This window comes from Mustelus asterias, chromosome 6 (assembly GCF_964213995.1).
Source record: "Mustelus asterias chromosome 6, sMusAst1.hap1.1, whole genome shotgun sequence".
NCBI lineage: Eukaryota > Metazoa > Chordata > Chondrichthyes > Carcharhiniformes > Triakidae > Mustelus > Mustelus asterias.
Genome location: NC_135806.1, coordinates 122,531,004 through 122,555,708, shown reverse-complemented (window position 1 = coordinate 122,555,708; position 24,705 = coordinate 122,531,004).

Below are 24,705 nucleotides of genomic sequence, written 5' to 3'. Positions count from 1 at the left end.
CGGGGGCTGGTGGTCTTCATCTGCTGGGGGTGTTGGTTGTGCATGGTAGTAAGTGTTTAAAGTTTAAAAAAGAACACCTTCTCTAATATAATCCTGACACCATTTTGAGGACTCCATCATCTGTCCTTTTCCCTTGAACCACTGACCTTTAACCTTTTAGACAGGATTCCCCTTTGTTTGTGTGTGTGTCCAAGTATATAGAAAGAGTAATTGTTGTATGTTTATATTTCATACTGTGTGTTAATGTGCTTTACCCTCTACTTGACAAGTCTGTTTATATAATAATTTTGTTGTTTATTGAATAAACCTGGGCATTGAGCAGTCATTCTGTGATCACAGCTAAAGCACACATATTTGACCATATAACTCACTGGAGAAATCATTTAAATAGGGTGGCACGGTGGCACAATGGTTAGCACTGCTGCGTCACAGTGCCAGGGACCCGGGTTCAATTCCGGCCTCGGGTGACTGTCTGTGTGGAGTTTGCACATTCTCCCCGTGTCTGCATGGGTTTCCTCCGGGTGCTCCGGTTTCCTTCCAGTCTGAAAGACGTGCTGGTTAGGTGCATTGACCTGAACAGACATCGGAGTGTGGTGACTAGGGGATTTTCACAGTAACTTCATTGCAGTGTTAATGTAAGTCTTACTTGTGACAAATAAGTATACTTTATTTTAAATATATGTTGTGACCCATGGAATAGTGGATATAGAGATAGACAGTGCACTCCTCCCATCCCAGGCATAACAGTATCTACACCAGGTGGACTGCATGGGTCATAACCACCTTCTCAAGGGTAATTAGGGTTGGGCAACAAATGTTGGCCTTCTCAGTGATGCTCAGACTTGATGAACAAACAAAAGAAATATAAAATCTTGTGGAATTATTGAGAAGCAGTTAAAGTGGACAGAGACTTAGTTGTGTGTTGATAGGCAGTAAGCTGTTAACAGTGGCTGTAGGTCTGCTTGGAGATGGTTATCAGTGGTAGTGTTAGATTGTTCAACCTTTTGCTAGAAAATTGTAAATCTATTGAGCGAGTTGGCAGCGTGACTGCTGATTCACTGCATTCCTTCCAGAGAGAGTTGGATGGGGCAGATTTCACATAGGAGTCCCAGGAGTTGGTGCCATTTCATCTGAGAGACAGGAACCATATTTAAGCCTACATTTCTTGCATTGAAATGGTAATTCCGCTGCTTAGACCACATCAATTTACATTACGTGACAGTCTATCCTCAAAGAATGGGCTTTAGTAAGGCCTTTGACAAGGTACCGCTTGGTCGGTTGTTGCAAAAGGTTAAATCCCACAGGATCCAGGGTGAGGTAGCTAAATGGATACAAAATTGGCTTGATGACAGAAGCCAGAGGGTGGTTGTAGAGAGTTGTTTTTCAAACTGTGACCAACGGTGTGTCTCAGGGATCAGTGCTGGGTCCACTGTTATTTGTCATTTATGTTAATGATTTGGATGAGAATATAGGAGGCATGGTTAGTAAGTTTGCAGATGACACCAAGATTGGTGGTATAGTGGACAGTGAAGAAGGTTATCTAGGATTGCAACGGGATCTTGATCAATTGGGCCAGTGGGCTGACGAATGGCAGATGGAGTTTAATTTAGATAAATGCAAGGTGATGCATTCTGGTAGATTGAACCAGGGCAGGACTTACTCAGTTAATGGTAGGGCATTGGGGAGAGTTACAGAACAAAGAGATCTAGGGATACAGGTTCTTAGCTCCTTGAAAGTGGAGTCACAGGTGGACAGAGTGGTGAAGAAGGTATTCAGCATGCTTGGTTTCATTGGTCAGAACATTGAATACAGGAGTTGGGACATCTTGTTGAAGTTGTACAAGACATTGGTAAGGCCATACTTGGAATACTGTGTACAGTTCTGGTCACCCTATTATAGAAAGGATATTATTAAACTAGAAAGAGTGCAGAAAAGATTCACTAGGATGCCACCGGGACTTGATGGTTTGAGTTATAAGGAGAGGCTGGATAGACTAGGACTTTTTTCTCTGGGGCATAGGAGGCTGAGGGGTGATCTTATAGAGGTCTATAAAATAATGAGGGGCATAGATCAGCTAGAGAGTCAATATCTTTTCCCAAAGGTAGGGTGTCTAAAACTAGAGGGCATAGATTTAAGGTGAGAGGGGAGAGATACAAAAGTGTCCAGAAGGGCAGTTTTTTTCACACAGAGGGTGGTGAATGTCTGGAACAAGCTGCCAGAGGTAGTAGTACAGGCAAGTACAATTTTGTCTTTTAAAAAGCATTTAGACAGTTACATGGGTAAGATGGGTATAGAGAGATATGGGCCAAATGCGGGCAATTGGGACTAGCTTCGGGTTAAAAAAAAAGGGCAACATGGACAAGTTGGGCCGAAGGGCCTGTTGCCATGCTGTAAACCTCTAAACCTCTAAAAGTTGGCAGAATGGTAATGCTATTCTTATTTTTATATATTCTTGGGATGTGGGCATTGCTGGCAAGGCTGGCAATTGCCGATCTGAGTTGCCCAGCCTTTTAATTAGCTAACTGGCTTGCAAGGACACTTCAGAGGGAAACCATGATTCAACTGCATTGATGTGGACCTGGAATCACAATAGGCAAGACTGGATAAGGGTGGAAAGTTTCCTTCCCTGAAAGAACATTGTGGATCAGTTATGTCTTGGTGACAATTCAACAGTTCTGCACATGTAGCCATGGAAAGAGACATACATTTGTCTGTAGATGAGGAAAGTCTTGGTGTATTCAATGGAAGAGGACCCTGATGAGGAGCAAACAAAACTAGAGGGGTGCACTGTAGAAAATTGCACTGATTCATCAGGTAACGGCTGAGGAGTTCTTCCGCTGAGGCCTGTCTTCTTCCTTCATATGATGTTCTGCTGCTTTATTATTATTGCTGCTTTATATGAATAACATCATAATGTTATGCATTCAAGGAATTTGAAGTTTGTGATGCCTTGTGTCTTTGTTGAAGCTCATGATAAAGCTGCATTTTTGTGAATATGATGTACCCTGTGCTTCCCCCTTGTGGAATATACATTCTTGTGTAGTGTTTTTCCCTTCTGTGCATGATGTATAGCTGGAAGGAATAATTACTCAAGCTTCTTTAGAGACAGCTAGGAGTCTACCTTCCAAGCGAAGAAGAATTTGCATTTTAATGATTAGAGAGACTGATAGATTTTCTTCTCAGTGAAGTGAGGGGAGAGCTCCTTAGTGGCTTGAGTCATATCTGCTCAAAGGAAGATAGTTGTGGTTGTTAAAGGCTAATCAGCGCTGCAGGAGTTCCTCAAGGTAATGTCGCAGGCCCAGCTATCTTCAGCTGCTTCACCAATGAGCTCCCTCCATCATCATGTCAGAACTGAGGCAATTTGCTCATGATTACACAATGTACAGTTCCTTTTCATAGAGTAGAATCCCAACAGTGCAGAAGGAGGCCATTCGACCCATCAAACCTGCACGGGCAACAAACCTATCCAGACCCTATCCCTGCAACCCATGTCTTTATCCTGCTAATTCTCCTGACATTAAGGGGATATCCAGACTGACCAATCCACCTAACCCGCATATCTTTGTACTGTGGGAGGAAACCGGAGTATCCGGAGGAAGCCCATGCAGACACGAGGAGAATGTGCAAACTCCACACACTCACCCAAGGTCGGAATTGAACCCAGGTCCCTGGCACTGTGCGGCAGCAGTACTAACCACTATGCCACTGTGCCGCCCACATGCTAGAACTGTATAAACCACTGGTTAAGCCTTAGTTGGGATATTGTGGACAATTCTGGACGCCACACTTCAGAAAAAATGTAACATCGGGCCGCCCATCAGTAGGTGTATAATTTACATTAATACTGTTGGGTGAACTACATCTGTGTTGTGGTACACCATTCCTATTGGTTACGGCTGTAAACTTGGCACATCTTGAAATCATACTGGGTGGGATAAAGCCACCAAAAGGTAACAAAGACTATTTTAGTGCTGGCAGTAACTAGATCTTTGCACGTGGGTGGTAGATGGCAGAGATACAATGACTAAGTATTTGATCCTTCAGTTGAAAAATGCAGCCTGACATGTGCCAGAAAATGACAGAACATTAAAAAATATAAAGGAGGAAACTTGCCAAGGTTCCTTGATTGGCTACTGAACGCACAATGAGATGTTTGTGTCTAGCATAGTTTTTTTTCCCAAAAGGCATAAGTTAGTGGGTAAAGAGACCATCCAAAGTGGGACTGAGACATGTAGTCCAGAAGGATTCTCAGTCTGTGCCTGTGGCTGATCTCAGCTGGCGCAGTGCTTGAATTGGACTTGGTCTCACTGGGAGACTAAGCAGACAGTCAGTGTTTCTGATCTGGAGCCAGTGGCTTTGATGGGAGGTATTTGCGTGTGTGGAGGAAGGCTAAAGGCAACATTGAGCTAAGCCATTGTGCATTCCCCACCAACTGCAACCCCAGCCCCCTGCATGGTAGAATCATACGGTCTTGGTCCAAATATGAAGGATAATAGCTTTTCTGGCACATAGAATTACTGTTGGTATCAACGGAACTGTACCCTGGCAAGAATCAATAGCATGCATTCTTTGCTAAGGATACAATTTACACCAGAAAGGCTGGAAAATAGTTTTATACTGACATTAGTGGAAAAGGCATGGTGGCACACTGCACTGCTGCCTCACAGCGTCAGGGATCTGGGTTCGATTCTCAGCTTGGGTCACTGTCTGTGTGGAGTCTGCACATTCTCCCTGTGTCTGCGTGTGTTTCCTCCAGGTGCTCTGGTTTCCTCCCACAGTCTGAAAGGCATGCTGGTTAGAAGCATTGGCCGTGCTAAATTCCCCCTCAATGTGCCCAGAGAAGTGCCGAAGTGGCAACTGGGAGATTTTCACAATAAATTCATTGCAGTGTCGATGTAAGCCTACTTGTGACACTAATAAAAAAACTTAAAACTTTAAAAATGTGGTATCTGAACAAAATTGCTCTGAGGTACAGATTTGGAGGGATTCTGCTAGTTGGGTGGGTTTGGCAGGGGATGGGGAGCTGGGAGCTGTAAAGTTATGCATACGCAATATAATAAAAGTTGAGGAGAATTTAAAAAGTACATCACAATTTATTTAAGAATTTCAAAGCTGAGAAGCTTCAGAAACCCAATTTAATGACAACTTTTGCCAAGACTGATGGGGGAGGGGAATCATAGAATCACAGAGTCATTGAATCCTACAGTGCAGAAAGAGATTATTTAGCCCATCAAGTCTGCACTGACTCTTCAACAGAGCATCTTACCCAGGTTCACCCCCATTTCCATAACCCTATGCATTTACCCTGCTAATCCCCCTAACCTACACATCTTGGGACACTGAAGTTTAAAGTTCATTATTAGTGTCACTAGTAGGCTTACATTAACACTGCAATGAAGTTACTGTGAAAATCCCCGAGTCACCACACTCCGGCGCCTGTTCGGGTACACTGAGGGAGAATTTAGCATGGCCAGTGAACCTAACCAGCACATCTTTCAGACTGTGGGAGGAAACCAAAGCAGCTGGAGGAAACCCATGCGGACACAGGAAGAATATACGAACTCCACACAGACAGCGAACCAAGCCGGGAATTGAACCCGGGTCCCTGACGCTGTTGAGGCGGCAGTGCTTACCACGGTGACTCTGTGCCGTCCATGTGCCACCGTGCTGCCTACAGGCCAATCCACCTCACCTGCCTATCTTTTGACTGTGGGAGGAAACCGGAGCACCCGGAGGAAACCCAAGCAGACACAGGAAGAACATGCAAACTCCACACAGACAGTCATCCAAGGCTGCAATCGAATCTGGGCCCCGGGCACTATGAAGCAACAGTGCTTACTAGTGCCAACTAACAGTGTTAACTAGTAAGGGACAATTAAAAGTGAGAAGAAGAGAAATCTGGGATGTAGATATTCGTCTGCTGAAGCAGCCCAGCAGCAAATCCCAGCAGTTTGATGGGTGCTGAATTGGAGAAATGCTGCCTGACAAGCAGCCATTGACACCAGTGCATCATTATCACCACAGCTCAGCATTACAGCATTCCTGCAAAGAGAAGGAACTAAAGTTCAGAGTGTGGCTTGCCAGTTCTGTCACTGAATGCAGCAGACCTATGCTGCCACAATTTTAACATTCTCGTCCTTGTTTTCCAATCTTTTTCCCTGGCCTCATCCCTCCTACCTCTGTAATCTCCAGCGCAGCAACCTTCCGAGAAATCTGCCTTGCTCCAATTGTGACCTCTGCCCTCGCTCTGATTTTCTTTGCTCCACGGTCAGTTGCCATGGTTTCAGTTGCCAAGGTCCTCAACAATGCAATTCTCTCCCTGAACCTCTCTGTGTCTCTACCTTACTCTTTGTTTCCTCCTTTAAGATGCTCCGTTATTCTGCCTCTTTGGTCAAGGTTGTGGTCTCTGATATATTGGGCGGCACAGTGGTTTATTCCTGTTACCTCACAGCGCTAGAGACCCGGCTTCAATTCTCGGCTTGGGTGACTGCATGAAGTTTGCAAGTTGTCCCTGTGTCTGTGTGGGTTTCCTTCGGGTGCTCCAGTTTCCTCCCAGAATCCGAAAGACGTGCTGGTTAGCTGCATTGACCATGCTAAATTCACTCTCAGTGTACCCAAACAGGTGACGGAGTGTGGCGACGAGGGGATTTTCACAGTAATTTAATTGCAGTGTTAATGTAAGTCTACTTGTGACACTGATGAATGAACTTTAAACTTTAAATATATCATCAGATCACAGAATCCCTACAGTGCAGAAGGAAGCCATTCAGCCTTTCGAGTTTGCACCGACCACAATCCCACTCGGGCCCTATTCCTGTAACCCCTCATGTTTAACCTGCTAATCCCCCTGATACTAGGGTTAATTTAGCATGGCCAATTCACCTAACCCGCACATCTTTGGACTGTGGGAGGAAACCAGAGCACCCGGAGGAAACCCACGCAGACACGAGGAGAATGTGCAAACCCTCATGCGGCTCAGTGTCGAACTTTCTTTGGTAGCACCCTGGTAAATGCCTTAACAGCCTTTACTGCACTAAAGGTGCTGTATAAATGCAAATTGTTACTGCTGATATCCTTTCAGCAGATGTTACATTGCACTGAACTCTCTTGTCACCCAGAAACTGTAAAGAGTGTTTCCAATGGTCAAGGCAAGCAAAGGGCTAACAGATATCAGTGGTTATATTTTGAAAACAGAGTATGCTAACTGGTGGTCAAACTGAAATGGCCACTTTCACCTACTATCATTAAAGCAGGTTTCCCAAGCCATGGAGCGTGACCCCCAGTAGAATGGGACTTTGAGGTCAGGAGCTCCAAGGTAGTAATGGCGGCCCTGGAACCCAATCTGAGTTTTGACAGCTACAAGGCCCTTCAAATATTTTTCTTTCCTGTCGCTGGGTGTGGCTAAATTAAAATCATAGAATCCCTACAGTGCAGTAGGAAGCCATTCGATCCATCGAGTCTGCACCGACCACAATCCCACCTCGGCCCTATCCCCACAACCCCATGCATTAACCCTAGTTAGTCCCCCTGGCACTAAGGGGCAATTTAGCATGGCCAATCTACCTAACCTGCACATCTTTGGACTGTGGGAGGAAACCGGAGCACCCGGAGGAAACCCGCACAGACACAGGGAGAATGTGTAAGCTCCACACAGACAGTCCACCCAAGCCTGGAATCGAACCTGGGTTCCTGGCACTGTGAGGCAGCAGTGCTACCCACTGTGCCACCATGCTGCCCAAGATTTGATGTGGCCTTAACTTTCCTGTCGGACCTCCATTACATTGACTCACTTATCTCTCTCTCTTGCCTCACAAGTGGCGTTCCTGAGGGAACAGTGCTGGGACCTTTGCTGTTTGTAATATGTATAAATGATTTGGAGGAAAATGTAACTGGTTTGATTAGTAAGTTTGTAGATGACACAAAGGTTGGTGGATTTGCGGATAGCAATGAGAACCATCGGAGGATATAGCAGGATATAGATCGGTTGGAGACTTGGGCGGAGAGATGGCAGATGGAGTTTAATCCAGACAGATGTGAGGTAATGCATTTTGGAAGGTCTAATACATATAGGAAATAGACAGTAAATGGGGATTGAATCCGGGTCCCTGGCGCTGTGAAGCAGCAGTGCTAAGAACTGTGCTACCATGCCATCCCAGACAAAGAACAAAGAACAAAGAACAAAGAAAATTACAGCACAGGAACAGGCCTTTCGGCCCTCCAAGCCTGCACCGACCATGCTGCCTGACTTAACTAAAACCCCCTACCCTTCTGGGGACCATATCCCTCTATTCCCATCCTATTGATGTCTTGGTCAAGATGCCCCTTAAAAGTCACTACCGTATCTGCTTCTACTACTTCCCCCGGCAACGAGTTCCAGGCACCTACCACTCTCTGTGTAAAAAATCTGCCTCATACATCTCTTTTAAAACTTGCCCCTCACATCTTAAACCTGTGCCCCCTAGTAATTGACTCTTCCATCCTGGGAAAAAGCTTCTGACTATCCACTCTGTCCATGCCTCTCATAATCTTGTAGACTTCTATCAGGTCACCCCTCAACCTCCGTCACTCCAGTGAGAACAAACCAAGTTTCTCCAACCTCTCCTCATAGCTAATGCCCTCCATACCAGGCAACATCCTGGTAAATCTTTTCTGTACCCTCTCCAAAGCCTCCACATCCTTCTGGTAGTGTGGCGACCAGAATTGAACACTATATTCCAAGTGTGGCCTAACTAAGGTTCTATAAAGCGGCAACATGACTTGCCAATTTTTAAACTCAAAACCCCGGCCGATGAAGGCAAGCATGCCGTATGCCTTCTTGACTACCTTCTCCACATGCATTGCCACTTTCAGAAACCTGTGTACCTGTACACCCAGATCCCTTTGCCTATTAATACTCCTAAGAGTTCTGCCATTTCAAATGAAGCTTCACCCAGAAAGTTGAGTTGTGGTGGGAACACCACACAGAGGAATGACATTATTACTTCTTCTTCAACCAATTTTTCAGCAACGGCCAATGTTGCTTGTTATTATTACAACTTTCTCCGGGCTGATTTTTGACTCTCCATTTCTCACTGTTGATCCAGCCAACACCCTGGGCGCTCACCTTTCACAGTTGAGCTAATCGGGATCTGGTCCTCTCGACCTACTATCCCACTCATGGAGCTGGCAGGTTATACACTACCTTCTCACTCTGAGAGACCCGGCTGCTTACCAACTTGTTTGTCTAAGCATTTGCTCAATGCTGTTTCCCCAAAGCTTTTCTTTACAGTCACTACATTGAATTTTTCAACGCTGTGACTTCATCGCCGAGTTACCAGAATGGCAAGGATCTTCTCATGCCATGCAGCACAATCTTTTTCTATCCTTGCCATCATATTCAAGTCCTGCTTTTATTTCTTGTGTTCTTGTATAAACATTTCATAAACTCCCTACAGTGCAGAAGGAGACCATTTGGCCCATCGAGTATGTACCGACCACAATCCCACCCAGGCCCTATTCCCATACATTTACCCCAGCTAGTCCCCCTGGCACTAAGGGGCAATTTAGCGTGGCCAATCCACCTAACCCGCACATCTTTAGACTGTGGGAGTTAACTGGAGCACTCAGAGGAACCCCACGCAGACACAGGGAGAATGTGCAGACTCCACACAGACAGTGACTCCAGCTGGGAATCAAACCCGGGTCTGGGTTTGCTAGATCGATGAATAGAGGGCTACGGGGAAATGGCACAGAAAAGGAGTTGCGGCCGGCATAGATCAGCCATGATCGTATTGAATGGCGGGGCAGGCTTGAAGGGCCTGATGGCCATTCCTGCTTCTATTTCCTGTGTTCTTGTATATCAAGGCTTTTACCAGAGATGTTTCTTAGCTACTGCCATTGTCATTTAGAAGGAGCCATCACTGATTGCTATGTCATGTATTTATAGTGGTATAAATCCGTGAGCTTACTTGCTGTGTTATTCACAAAGCACCAATCACTCATCAGGGATTGGGTAAACACTATGGGTGATCTTATTGGCTGTTTGTGTTCCCGCTGCAGCTAGGTTGGAGAATTTGGCGCCCAGACAATTCTCCATTCACTGCAGTGGGATAGGAAAATCCCACTGGCATGAACGGCCATAACATTCCAGCCAATGTGTGTTCACTTTTTAATACGAAGTACATGAGGATAGCCTAATATTGTTGTGAAGCTTGGCACACTGGGAGCTGTGTCTATTCTATTACTTGAAGCGAAAGTGAAAGTAAAACTGCAACACACAATATGCACATCATTTCTCTTCCAGTGATGCATACAGAGATATGCCCACATTCTTAAAGGCATACTCCAGCCAACTCCCCCCCCCCCCCCCCCCCACCCCATTCCCTCTGCAATTATTTTCACTCTGTGATCACAGGAAGTGTGAGGCATTAAAATGGGGTCACATTGGGAAAATGTCTAGGAAGCATTGGATCAAAACATTACAAGAACACTAAGTGTTCAGAAAGCACATGGTATCAAATCATAAGATCCCTACAGTGCAGAAGGAAGCTATTCGGACCATCAACACCGACAACAATCCCACCCAGGCCCTACCCTCATAACTCCACATATTTACGCTGTTAGTTCTCCTGACATTAAGAGGCAATTTAGCATGGCCAATCAATCTCACCCGCATATCTTTGGAGTGTGGGAGGAAATCGGAGCACCCGGAGGAAACCTACGCAGACACGGGGAGAATGTAGCAACTCCATGCAGACCGTCACCCGAGGCTGGAATTGAACCCGAGTCCTTGGCACTGAGAGGCAACAGTGCTAACCACTGTGCCACCATGCCGTCTGAATGGGATGCTTTGGGAGAATTATCCAACGTTGTTTATTTCAGTATTTGCATGACTTAGTGGTGCCACTGATCCTGTTGTCATTGGGGAATAGATTTACCCATTAAAGCGAGGTATGTTCACCTGTCTGCAGGTACATGGACATCTCTGCTTGCAGCCTGACCTGGCTGGCCTTCTTCCATTGGCACTTATCATCTCCTTCAAAACAGCTGAGAGTGTGATCCCCATTGGGAATCCCAGCAGTGGCAGTCATAATTACTGGGACAAAATAAAAATGAGAACACTTGACACAAAGGCTTCTATGCGCCCGCAGTGAGACGGAACCAGATAAACAAGGCAAATGGCTTTGAAACTGCAGAATCAATTTGCTGACTGTGACTTTTACATGAACTGCCGGTTACAGTTGATTTCCTAGCAACCGTGGTGCTCATTATTCATGGGTGCAAGCACCACTGAGCATCCTGCATGCGCCAAAATGTGCAAATGGCTCGGTGCCTCAGCAAAATGCTTTCTTTATAAAACAATAATCCCCTGCCTCTTTCAGCCAGGTGCTTCTTGACTAACCTCCCTCTTCAGTGGGTAGACGTCTGCCCTTGCAGAACTCCACCCAGCCTTCCACTTGGAACAGCCCAGTTCACACCTGTAAGCCATGCGAACCCAATCGTAAAATCTAGCTTGGTATGTTAATGGAAAAACATTGTGAAATATGAATCTGCGGGGGAACCAACTCAACCCTTGGCTCTCAGATAAAAGCACAACATTGCGGCTGCTGGAATCTGAAACAAAAAGCTCTGACAAGGGGTCATCCTGACACAAAACGTCGGCTCTGTTCTCTCTCCACAGATGCTGTCAGACCTGCTGAGATTTTCCAGCATTTTCTGCTTTTGTTGTCAACCCATGGTTCGATCATCCTTGAGCTACAAGCACTTCAGCTGTGATGGGCTGTTGGAGTTGGACAGAACTTTGGTGAGGCCACAGCTACAGTACTGTGTGTGGTTCTGGTTGCCACATTATCGGAAGGGGTCCCAGTAATTATGACTGGAGGGGGTGCAAAGGATATTCACCAGGATGCTGCCTAGGATGGATCCTTTAAGTTATGAAGAGAGGTTGGGTCAGCTTGGGTTGTTTTCATTAGAGCAGAGAAGACTGAGGGGCAACCTGATCGAGGCATACAAGATTATGAGGAACATGGACAGAGTGGATAAGGAGCACCTGTTCCCCTTAGTTGAAGGGTTAGTCACGAGAGTACATAAGTTCACACTGCAATGAAGTTACTGTGAAAATCCCCTAGTCGCCACACTCCGGTGCCTGTTCGGGTACACTGAGGGAGAATTTAGCATGGCCAATTCACCTAACCTGCAAATCTTTGGACTGTGGGAGGAAACCGGAGCACCCGGAGGAAACCCACGTTGACACGGGGAGAACTCCACACAGACAGTGACCCAAGCCAGGAATCGAACCCGGGTCCCTGGTGCTGCCAGCCAGCAGTGCTAACCACTCTGCCACCGTGCTGCCCAAGGTCGCGGCAGGAGGTTTAGGGGGAGGTGAGGAAAAACTTTTTTTCCCAGAGGATGGTCACGGTCTGGAATGGACTGCCTGGGTGGGTGGTGGATGCGGGTTGTCTCGCATCCTTTTAAAAAGTACCTGGATGTGCATTTGGCACATTACATCATATTCAGGGCTATGGGCCAAGTGCTGGCAGATGGAATTAGGAGGGAGTTCGGGTGTATCTAATGTGTTGGTGCGGACGCGATGGGCCGGAGGACTGCTTCTGCGCTGTATGATTCTATGATCTATGATTCTATAAAATGAAAAATAGATACCTGTTCTCAATTAGCATCAGAACTGTGGTGTTTTGATGCATTTTTTCAGCCACTTTTTGTTTTGACAGAACCCATTTTAAGCCAAAGCTTAGCAATGTTTTAATATAAGACAAATCAGAATTCAGGTGCCTGACATAATTGTCTATTGGCCCTTAAAGACCTTAATGGGACTTGACGGTTTGAAGACTGTGATCGATAGGCATTTTTTGTTTGGAAAGAGGGTTGTGGGACGTGGGGCCAAGTTAGATAAATGGAGTTGAGATATGCATCAGCTATACATGATCTAATTGAGTGGTAGAACAGGCTTGAGGGCATGAACGGTTTACTTTTCTTCCTATGTTCCTCACGTAAAATATGTACCTAATTATAAAATGTACATCTTGTCTTTTTTAATAAAGTAAATTCTTATCAGAAACAGCTGCTCAATGCTCAGGGAAACGCCTGACCTCAGATTAACACTTAGCAATGGTGCTTCCATTATTACAGTTTTGTTTTCAGATGGATGCTGCCACTTAACGGCGATTGCATTGCCTCAAAGAGCAAAACCCGGGTGCAACTTATTTAATAATCTGAACTGCTGGTTTGGAAAGCTGTGGGATTTCATAACTCAGTGTTTCTGGGCAAACTTCTCCATGCTGATTCTCCTGATAATAGCACCCCCTAGCTTCCTGTTTCACACCATGGGCGGGATTTTCCGGCCACGCTCGCCCTGAAACCGGATAGTCCCGCCCCGAGGTCAAAACAGACCTTTCCATGGTCCACCCCTCGCCCGTTACGATTCCCGTGGCAGGCGGAACGGGAAAATTAGCCCCTGTCTATCCATTCCTGTGCTATTCGCTCTCCTTTAACCAGCTAATGTGGCCACAAAACACAAAGCACCAATGCACTTAAAGACTTGGGCCCAGATTTTCATCACGAGTTGGGCCATTTGCCAAAGTTGCCATTCCACCTCCTCCTTACACTGCTGTCCACGCTATTCCCAAGGTGGTAGTGGCAAGGAAGGACTGGATGCGAAAGCGGGCAGGTTTGAAGGCTCTTCCCCATTCACAGGAATGTTGGTCCAGTTCTATACATGAGTGTTAGGCACCTTTGCCCTCACCACTTAACGCCCTCTATACCCACCTATGCCCCTTGCCCCACATCTCCCCCATTCTCCCTCCATATCTCATGTCCCCAATTTTCACATGTCCATTCATATGCTCCTCACGCTCAGTTACCCTTTATCCAGAATGGGCAAAACTCATAAGCCCTTTGATACAATGGAAAAGTATTTAGAATGTCTATATATTCAGCAAGCAGCTATTCAAAAATCACCAAATAAAACTTTAATTCTCTTGGGAGTTCATAAGACTATCAAACATTCAGCCATTCAAACTCCAATTGGGAAATAAATCCGCTTAAGTGGCAATGAAGTCGCCAAAATATACAAATAGCCTTTCAAGAACTCCTCCAAAAACATAATCCTAATAACTGTCAATCAAAGCATAGCTCACAGCCTCCTTGACAGCTATATTAACACCTCTAATGAGGTGAATTCATTTATGGGTTTGGAGCTCAGCCAAGCATTTGGGCTGGGATTTTATTGCATAGAAGAGTCAACAAAACCTCCAGAGCTGAATACATTTAAACTTTAAAATAGTGGAACAGATGACCATCTGTCAAAATGCTTCACAGGCTCAACAGATTGCTGGGCTGTCAATTAAAAAAGGTAGCCACCTGTTCATTATTTAAAAAGCTCCAGCCCCAAGGCAGTGTGGCCCAAGCTCAAATGCAGCATGCCTCCCATCCCCCCCTCCCCAGGCTCCTGTTCTAATGCAGTGTGAGCCAAGAATGCAGTGTAATACCCCAACACAGTTACCCCCACCTCGCCCCACCACACTCCAGTCCCAACAGACCTTTGTTTCTCCTGCATACAAGCTGTTCAACCAATCAAAGAATGCTTTTTATTCATTTGCAGCTGATATGTTCACCGGTCAGCCTGTCAGCAGCAAAGGTGGGAGAAAAACAGCCTCTGATTGGAGAAGCAGCTCCAAGCAAAATGTTGCATTGAAACTCAGCTGGCTGGCAGGAATTTTGAAAACTAGCTCACTCGGGGGGCCATGTAGTGAGGCCTCGTGGGTCGTATCCGACCTGTGGGCTGTACCTTGGACAAGCCTATTCTCGAATCTTTCTTTTTCACTCTACTGAACCTATGCTACGTGTTCTGAAATGTCTCTATTGACATATCTATTGACTTATACCACAACCTAATTTTCAAATTCAATTTTGCCAACTCTATCTTCATAACCTCATAATTGCCCTTATTTAAGTTCAAAGCACCAGTCTTAGACCCACTCTTCCTTCCCTTGAGCTGAATCCAAAATTCAGTCATGTTATGATCACTGCTCCCGAAGGGTGACTTGAACATGAGGTCATTAATTAATCCTGTCTTGTTGCATATTACCATATCTGCTTTCTGGTTGGCTCTAGCAGATGTTATTCAAGAAACTGTCCTGAAAACATTCTATACACTCATCCTTCAGGCTACGTTTGTCAATTTCATTCATCCAATCTATATGTAGATTAAAATCAACCACGATTATCGACATAAATTTCTCAGCATCTGGAATACTCCGTACAGTTGTGGTCTCTCCACATAGAAAAATAATATAATTGCATTAGAAGCAGTTCAGAGAAGATTCATTCAACTGATTCCTGGGCTGAAGGGGATTAGATTATGAGGAAAGGTTGAGCATTTTTGTCCTATCTATGTTGGACTTTAGAAGAATGAGAGGTGAACTTATTACAACATACAGGATCTTGAAGGGACTTGACTGGTTGGATGCTGAGACGATTACTGGAATTTTACTGGCACGGCTGCCCTGGAATTGGGGTGGGCGCGGCTGGCAGAACAGAATTCTCCGTTGGCCTCGGGCCAGATTTTACGAGCCTTGACTGAGCAAGGTCGTAAAACACAGGTAGATGTTCCCCCTCATGGTGAGAAATGGGATGTAGAATTTTTAAAATTCGTGGTCTCCTACTTAAGACTGAGGTGAGCAGAATGCATCCCTTCAGAACACCATTGGCCTGTGGAATTCTGTGCCCCAGAGAAAAGTGCAGGCGTTGAATATATTCCAGGCTGAGTTAAATAAAATGCTGATTGACAAGAGAGTCAAGGGTAATGGGGGAGGGAAGCAGGAAAGTGGTATTAAGGCTACAATCAGAGCAGCCATCATCTTACTGAAGTGGAGCAGACTCAGGAGGCTAAATGACCTACTCCTCTCCCTTTTTTCTTACCTTCCTCACCCTAGCAATATTAGGACTTTTAACATTATCTCAGGATGTGTCTTACAGAAATGTCAAAGTTGATTGCTTCAAATGATGGAGCAGGCTGAAGAGGCCGAATGGCCTACGCTTGCCCCCAAACTTTTGTGTCCTTGTGGTCAGGTGGAAGCCAATGTGCATGGTGAACTGCCCTAGCCTCAGCAGTGTGACACCTGCTAGTCTTGAACTCTTCCACCTCACCTGCAAAGCTTAAATTAGGCTCCTGCTGGAAACCAGCGGAAAGTTGCAGAAGCGCGTGATAGGAAAAGGGTTTGGGAGGACCTCATGATTGGGACATGTGGGAGGGGAAGCCAGAGACAGGAGAAGCCTAAACTTTCCTTGTGGGACCCACTTCAGTGGTTAGAATAACTTTTAGATCAAAAGAAAACTTCCTTTTTGGGCCTCTTCTGACCCTAGGCATCCCTCTGGTCTGCTCAGAGAAGCAGGTTTGGATTCAAAGTTTATTTTATTAGTGTCACAAGTAAGGTTTACATTAACACAGCAATGAAGTTACTGTGAAAATCCCCTAGTCGCCACCCTCCGACGCCTGTTCGGATACACCGAAGGAGAATTTAACATGGCCAACACACCTAACCGGCATGTCTTTTGGACTGTGGTAGGAAACGGGAGCACCCAGAGGAAACCCACGCAGACACAGGGAGAACCTGCGGACTCCGCGCAGCCAGTGACCCAAGCCGGGAATCGAACCTGGGTCCCTGGTGCTGTGAGGCAGCAGTGCTAACCACTGTGCCACCATGCCGCCCTATTGGAATCTGAAGGAGAGATTTTTCAGTCGGTCTGCCCCAGTTTCCCCTCAGCAGCCAGCTTTCAATTCACTCCTAAAATATCATGTTTCCTTCATGGTTCGACATGAATTCTTCAAAAGAAACGATTATGCTCTGTGAATCAATCCAACACTGGTTTGTGTAACATTCTATGGCTACATTGATGGGTCTGAATGTCATGTCAATTTCATGCTACTTTCATGCATTCCAGTCAAAGCCAATTATCCCCTATACATTCAGGTTGAGTCAGAAACAATGCGACTAGTTTTAAAAAAAGGTAAAGAAATCAGAAGAAATTAATATAACCTAATATTGCAACAATATTATCAAGGCATGAGGTACCTTTTTTAAAGTTAAAGTTTATTTATTAGTCACAAGTAAGGTTTACATTAACACAGCAATGAAGTTACTGTGAAATTCCCCAAGTCGCCACACTCCGGCACCCGTTCGGGTCAACGTACCTAACCAGCACGTCTTTCAGACTGTGGGAGGAAATCGGAGCACCCGGAGGAAACCCACATAATCACGGGAAGAACGTGCAGACTCCGCACAGACAGTGACCCAAGCCAGGAATCAGACCCGGGTCCCTGGCACTGTGAGGCAGCGGTGCTAACCACTGTGCCAGCGTGCCACTTGGCTGCACATTTGTTTTGACATCAATGGCCACAGTCTAAGAACAGTAAGGTGAGACCTGTTCCATGTTAAGTGTCATCATGTCACAACATGTGCGACAGATCTTTCAGAAATCGGAATTTGAAGAAAAAAAGAGTGAGAAATTAAATTGACATGAACGCAGATGTAATTCAGGTCCCGCATCCATATATTAATCGCTATAATTTTAGAATCAGGAGATATTATGACATATTCCCGTTATTTTTATACGGGACATATTTAGCTTCATTTCTGTGTTATGTTGTCATTTCAATGACAGCTGCTTTGTTGGGTTTCACAGAAGCATGGCTCATAGAGTCAGTGGCACCACTCTCAACCTGCACTTTGAATTTTCATTGCCAGCTTTTGCACAGAACTAGAGGTTTTTTTTTGTCACTCAAACTCCTCAAAGGTGTTTGAACAATTAGACATTCTCTTTTTCCCAGCACTTGGGAACTCGCTCAGATTGAGACGAGAGAGCAGGGGGGGGATGATGGAGGGGGGTTGGGGCTGCTTGGAGAGGGTGGGAGAGAGAAAAGGTTTTTAACAATCCCCTCCCTGAGTCACAACAAAGGGGCTTCTCTTCATCAATCCGCCCATATGCGCGGTTGGGATTGTGTACCCTGGTGAATTACACTTCTCCACAGAACCTTGAATGGTCTGTTTAGTTGGTGTGAAATTTTTTGAGCAATTGCATGCTTTTCTCAATGCAGATAATGCCAGGCGAAGAAAGCGGAGTTTTGATCTGCTGGGGATAATGCAGACTTGGATATGAATTCATTGGTGAAAGTAAAGCTGTCTTCTATGATAACTTCATCCCAGCGTGAAGTCAGGCACAGGAGAAAACCAGGAGGGGATTAAAAAATGACACAGTCAGAGCAGCATTCAGATCCCCACTGTGTTCATTGCTGCTGCCTTTCGCTGAAATTCTGAACTGTTATGGCATTGTCTGTCATTCTGTGTCAGCGAAAAGGCCTGGCAGGACATTCTTTCTTACTGGTGGGATAAATTCTAGTGCACAATTAAAAGCAGCTACAGCTTTTTTTTCCAAGCCTCTGAATGTTATGGAAACAAAGTTACACCTGTATCAAATCATTTCTTTTACATTGCCTCACTGTTGGTGCGGGAAATAGTGATTGTTGGGCTGTGCACAATGGGGAGATTAATCAGGATTGCAGTGTATTTACAGACTATCTGCTTTTAGTTCCCAGGTTAGTATGTGTGTGTGTGTGTGTGTGTGCATGAGTGTGTGTGTGTGTGTATAAACGTGTGTATGTGTGTGTATGTATGTGCGTGTGCATGTGTGTGTGTGCCTGTGTGTTGTGCGCATGTGTGTGCATGTATGTTTATGTATGTGTGTGTTTGTGGGTGTGTGTATGTGTATGGATGCATACGTGTGTGTCTATGTATGTGTGTGTGTATATATGTTTGTGTGTGTGTATGTGCGGGAGTGTGTGTGCATGTGTGTGTTATGTACGTGTGTGTGTGTGTGTGAGACAAGTCACATTAAAGATGCACTAATGCGATCCTTAAAAAGGAGCTGATTCACCCTTCATACTCGGTTCTTAACAATTGCATTTATAATCTGTGAAAAATAAGGTCTCCTGACTGTAAAGAGCTTTTATTCCAATCATCTCATGGCCAGGATTAGTAATTTAAAGAAGTAAGATCCTCAGGGAGAAGTGCCTGGAAATTTATTTTTTTTCAATTGGTGTGGGATTGAAGACCAGACAGAAAGGTTGTGTCTCAGGATGGAGTTGAACGCAGCAATGCTACAGAGTCATGACATGTACAACACTAACAACTTGCATTTATAAAGTGCTTTTAATCTAGTAAGGCCCACCCAAGATGCTTGACAGGGGAGTGGTAGCAAACAGAATCTGACATGTAAAGAGAGAGGTTTGAAGGAGCATCTTAAAGGAGGAGAGAGAGATTGAGATCTGGAGAGGTTGAGGGAAGGAATGTCAGAGCTTTGGGCCCAGGCAGCTGAAGGCACAGCTGCCGAGGGTGAAATGGTTGTGAATCAGGGATGTGAATGAGATCAGAATTAGACTTATCAACAAAGAAACATAAATTGTTATTTTTAGGACAATGTCATTTTAATTGTGTTAGCTTAATACAAACCTGTATGGTGAAGAGGAAAAGTATTAATATTTTTATAGTAGCACACTGCTAAGTTTAACTTTATTTGTTAGTGTCACAAGTAGGCTTTCAGTAACACCGCAATGAAGTTACTGTGAAAAATTTCCGAGTCGCCACACTGTTCGGATACATTGTGGGAGAATTTAGCATGACCAATGCACCTAACCAGCACGTCTTTCAGACTGTGGGAGGAAACCGGAGACCTGGAGGAAACACACACAGACACAGGAAGAATGTATAGACTCCGCGCAGACAGTGACCCAAGCTGGAAATCGAACCCGGAATTCTGGCGCTGTGAGGCAGCAGCGCTAGGGTCATTTTGAAATATATATAGGGTTAATTTCTAGGCTGACAAATCTATGGATTGTTAGTGCTAGGGAATAGGATATTTCCGTACTTTTCTCATCCTGTCGTGAGTACCAGATGTAATATATATATCAACTGTTACCAGGTTCCTGCAAGAGCCCCTACTTGGTCATCTAATTAGTACCTGAGCCATACAACAATTTACATTTACTTCGGGGCTGGATCTTGAGAATGTTATGCCACTCAATTACAGGTCATTGATCTGTACCCCAACTCTATTTACTCTGCCTTTGTTTCAGCTCCCTTGATGCCCTTAGCTAACTAAAATCTATCGATCTTGGTCCTTAAATTTTCAATTGAATAGAGCTTTGAAAATTTCAGTTTATGTAACTTCGACAACACAGAAATCATGGTGCAACATAAATAAGTGAAATGGATAAAGCTCGGGTTGGGAGAAGCGATAGAAATTTATCCGCAAAACCATTTTTTGCTCCTTTTGTTTACTGGAGCTTGAAAAACAAAAATGATCAGATTTTATGACAAGCTATTGCAGAATTCACAAGCTCTCGAGTCTGGGCAGCACGGTAGCACAGTGGTTAGCACTGCTGCTTCACAGCTCCAGGGTCCAGAGTTCGATTCCCGGCTTGGGTCACTGTCTGTGTGGAGTTTGCACATTCTCCTCGTGTTTGCGTGGGTTTCCTCCGGGTGCTCCGGTTTCCTCCCACAGTCCAAAGATGTGCGGGTTAGGTTGATTGGCCAGGTTAAAATTGCCCCTGAGATGCGTAGGTTAGGGGGATTAGCGGATAAATATGTGGGGGTAGGGCCTGGGTGGGATTGTGGTCGGTGCAGACTCGATGGGCCGAATGGCCTCCTTCTGCACTGTAGGGTTTCTATGATTTCTAGTCTGTCACCGTAACCACGACATGGTTCTACACCATCTTTCTTCTTATTAATTTATGGAATGTGGGCTTTACTGGCTAGTCATGATGTGGAGATGCCGGCGTTGGACTGGGGTAAACACAGTAAGAAGTCTCACAACACCAGGTTAAAGTCCAACAGGTATATTTGGTGGCAAAACCCACTAGCTTTCGGAGCGCTGCTTCTTCGTCAGGTAAGTGGGAGTTCTGTTCACAAACAGGGCATATAAAGACACAAACTCAATTTACAAAATAATGGTTGGAATGCGAGTCTTTACAGGTAATCAAGTCTTAAAGGTACAGACAATGTGAGCGGAGAGAGCGTTAAGCACAGGTTAAAGAGATGTGTATTGTCTCCAGCCAGGGCAGTTAGTGAGATTTTGCAAGCCCAGGCAAGTCGTGGGGGTTACAGATAGTGTGACATGAACCCAAGATCCCGGTTGAGGCCGTCCTCATGTGTGCGGAACTTGGCTATCAGTCTCTGCTCAGCAATTCTGCATTGTCGTGTATCGTGAAGGCCGCCTTGGAGAATGCTTACCCGAAGATCAGAGGCTGAATGCCCGTGACCGCTGAAATGTCCCCCAACAGGAAGAGAACACTCTTGCCTGGTGATTGTCGAGTGGTGTTCATTCATCCATTGTCGTAGCGTCTGCATGGTCTCCCCAATGTACCATGCCTCGGGCTATCCTTTCTTGCAACGTATCAGGTAGACAACATTGGCCGAGTTGCAAGAGTAGGTACCGTGTACCTGTAGATGGTGTTCTCACGTGAGATGATGGCATCCGTGTTGATTATCCGGCACGTCTTGCAGAGGTTGCTGTGGCAGGGTTGTGTGGTGTCGTGGTCACTGTTCTCCTGAAGGCTGGGTAGTTTGCTGCGGACAGTGGTCTGTTTGAGGTTGTGTGGTTGTTTGAAGGCAAGAAGTGGGGATGTGGGGATGGCCTTGGTGAGATGTTCGTCTTCGTCTTGAAGGCTCTGGGGAAGATGTCATAGCTTCTCCGCTCCGGGGAAATACTGGACGACGAAGGGTACTCTGTCCGCCTTGTCCCATGTTTGTCTTCTGAGGAGGTCGGTGCGGTTTTTCGCTGTGGCGCGTCGGAACTGTCGATTGATGAGTCGAGCGCCATATCCTGTTCTTATGAGGGCATGTTCTTATGAGATGCGTAAACGTCTTATGAGTAAACGTTCTCCAAGGCGGCCTTCACGACACACAACAACGCAGAGTCACTGAGCAGAGACTGATAGCCAAGTTCCGCACACATGAGGACGGCCTCAACCGGGATCTTTGGTTCATGTCACACTATCTGTAACCCCCATGACTTGCCGGGGTTGCAAAATCTCATTAACTGTCCTGTCTGGAGACAATACACATCTCTTTAACCTGTGCTTAACGCTCTCTCCACTCACATTGTCTGTACCTTTAAGACTTGATTACCTGTAAAGACTCGCATTCCAACCATTATTTTGTAAATTGAGTTTGTGTCTTTATATGCCCTGTTTGTGAACAGAACTCCCACTTACCTGACGAAGGAGCAGCGCTCCGAAAGCTAGTGGCTTTTGCTACCAAATAAACCTGCTGGACTTTAACCTGGTGTTGTGAGACTTCTTACTGTGTTTACTGGCTAGGCCAGCATTCATTGTCCATCCCTGACTTAACTTGAGAAGATGGTGGTGAGCTGCCATATTGAAACGATGCAGTCCATGGGGTGCAGGTACACTCACGGTGCTATTAGGGGATGGTGTTCCAGGGTTTTGACCCAGCGACAGTGAAGGAATGGCAATTTAGTTCCAAGTGAGGATGGTGAAGTGTCTTGGAGGGGAACTTCCAAGGTGGTGGTGTTCCCAGGCATCTGCTATCCTTGTCCTTCCAGATGGAAGAGGCCATGAGTTTGGAAGGTACTGTCGAAGAACAAAGAACAAAGAACAATACAGCACAGGAACAGGCCCTTCGGCCCTCCAAGCCCGCGCCGCTCCCTGGTCCAAACTAGACCATTCTTTTGTATCCCTCCTTTCCCACTCCGTTCATATGGCTGTCTAGATAAGTCTTATCGAGGTTGGAAAGCTGGCAAGTAGGACATGAGGCAAAAGTGGCAAAAGGTGACAAGAATATGGATAAGGGTCTTAGCAACAATGGGCGGCACGGTAGCACAGTGGTTAGCACTGCTGCTTCACAGCTCCAGGGACCTGGGTTCGATTCCCGGCTCGGGTCACTGTCTGTGTGGAGTTTGCACATTCTCCTCGTGTCTGCGTGGGTTTCCTCCGGGTGCTCCGGTTTCCTCCCACAGTCCAAAGATGTTTGGGTTAGGTTGATTGGCCATGCTAAAATTGCCCCTTAGTGTCCTGAGATGCGTAGGTTAGAGGGATTACTGGGTAAAATATGTAGGGATCTGGGGGTAGGGCCTGGGTGGGATTGTGGTCGGTGCAGACTCGATGGGCCGAATGGCCTCTTTCTGCACTGTAGGGTTCTATGATTCTATGATTCAACACCGAGGATACAAGCTAAAATGTCATAGATTTAAAGCACAAATGGATGTCATTTGGTCCATCATTTTCATACCATCTCTCAGTTATATGCCATTATTTTACTGTTTCGCCGTAACAGTAGATGGCCCTTGCTTCAAACATTTATCCAACTTTCCCTTACAGGATTTAATGGTGTCTGTAAAATATTTCCCCCAGCCTTTCTCCCCACTCTCTGTCATAATGTTAAATATCTTCCCGTTGCTTCCACCAGCAGCTGAATCATTCACTCTGTTGAATTTCTTCATATGTTTAAATACCTCAAAACCCCCTCTTTGCTTTCTATGCTGCAGTGGGAGGAACCTCAGTAAACCAAGTCTCCCTTCACTTTCCCATTCGTGGTTTCATTCCGGAAGCTTTTGGTGACACGGTGGCGGAGTGGGCGGCAGGGTGGCACAGTGGTTGGCACTGCTGCCTCACAGCGCCAGGGACTCGGGTTTGATTCCGGCCTCGGGTCACTGTCTGTGCGGAGTTTACAATTTCTTCCCCTGCCTGTTGGGTTTCCTCCGGGTGCTCCGGTTTCCTGTCACAGTCCAAAAATGTGTGGGTTAGGTTGATTGGTCATGTTAAATTGCCCCTTAGTGTCAGGGGGATTAGCAGGGTAAATATATGGGGTTACAAGGTTAGGTTCTGGGTGGGATTGTTGTCGGTGCAGGCTCGATGGGCTGAATGGCCTCTGTAAGGATTCTATTCTATTCTTTGGCTTTGAGGCCTTTTCTCCAAGGAGGCACCCAAATGACACAGCACAGCACTGTGGCTGTTCCCAAAAAGTGATATCGTGAGATCAGCTATCCAAGTGCTTTTGTGATGTTTATGCTAAAAGCACCATGCAGGTCTAAGCTGGGTTATGGGAAGCAGAAACATGGGTTAAAAGAATAATGACTCCACAGTGTACTTGGCTCTATGTAGACAGGAGAAAATAGCCCCTAATATGGTGTGAATTACAAAGGACATTTAACACAGGACAAGCATTCATTCAACAGGTCCCAGTCAGTGTTTATGCTCATCCTTCCACTCACCATCATCTAATCCTCTCAGCGTAACTTTCTCTTCTCCCTCAAATGTTTATCTAAGTTCAGTTTAAGTGCATTTTTTCACTTACCATGCCAGGCAATTTCTATGTTTCTCTGATATCTTGGCAGTTTATGTGAATCCCAATTTATGAACAGTTCCATCTCAAGGCCCATGTCAACTAGGAACCAGAGTGAGAGAGTCCAATTCAGTCCACAGCTGGAAGTACAAACAAGAAGCCCCTCACCTTGTCAGACACAATCTCAAATGCCAGAGGTGAAAGGGCATTTTTAATTGCAATGGTTATATTTCTATAGTTCTACCTAGTGACGTTTTCCCAAAATTGCACGGAGTGTTGGATCAGGCAAGAAAAGCTGCGTGAAACTCGCCTGCTTCACAGCTGCCTTTCCTCACCTGTTCTAACAGCACTC